This window comes from Prionailurus bengalensis, chromosome X, assembly GCF_016509475.1.
Source record: "Prionailurus bengalensis isolate Pbe53 chromosome X, Fcat_Pben_1.1_paternal_pri, whole genome shotgun sequence".
Taxonomy (NCBI): domain Eukaryota; kingdom Metazoa; phylum Chordata; class Mammalia; order Carnivora; family Felidae; genus Prionailurus; species Prionailurus bengalensis.
This window is the reverse complement of record NC_057361.1, coordinates 119,674,104-119,674,763: the sequence shown is the minus strand read 5'-3', so window position 1 is coordinate 119,674,763 and position 660 is coordinate 119,674,104. Positions and strand designations below refer to the sequence as shown.

Here is a 660-nt window from a genome sequence, read left to right as displayed (position 1 = left end):
TTATTTATTTTTGAGAGAGAGGGAGAGACAGAGCGTGAAGAGGGGAGGAGCAGAGAGATAGGAAGACAGAATCAGAAGCAGGCTCCAGGCTCCGAGCTGTCAACAAAGAGCCCGACCCGGGGCTCGAACCCACAGACCGCGAGATCATGCCTGAACCGCAGTCAGACGCCCAACTGACTGAGCCACCCAGGCACCCTTCTATTACAAGTTTTTGATTTGTGGTTACCATTAGGCTCATGTATAACATCTTATGCATATAGCAATCTATATTAAGTAGATGGTCACTTAATTTTGAACCCATTGTAAAAAATGATGGTTAGATGCCACTGAAGTAGATGGAAGTGGCTTAACCGTATGCATGTTGTCTAGCCTGAGGGCCTCTTCCATTCTTGTCTAGGGGAGTTCTAACCTTCTCTCCTTTCATACAACACTGAAGCCATAATTTTAAATAGGGTTGTTTATTTGCAGAATCTGACCTCATTTCCATACATCACACTAATACTCAGTTACGTTGCATGAAGGGTATAATGGCAAATAAGGTAAAAAATATGGCAAGCACTTGTGAAGTGACTTGATTTATAATTTATAATAATTGTGATAATAATATCAATAATAATAATACCAATCATCTTGTAAAATTGGAAACCATCCCTCTTCTAA

At 40.5% G+C, this 660-nt stretch overlaps 1 non-coding gene across 1 annotated transcript; it reads right to left on the bottom strand.

Moving 5' to 3' along the window:
- Positions 1–304: 304 nt before the first annotated feature.
- Positions 305–431, bottom strand: LOC122478144. The gene has a single exon (XR_006295894.1). It is a non-coding gene; the product is annotated as a U6atac minor spliceosomal RNA (small nuclear RNA).
- Between the last annotated feature and the right edge of the window lie 229 nt (positions 432–660).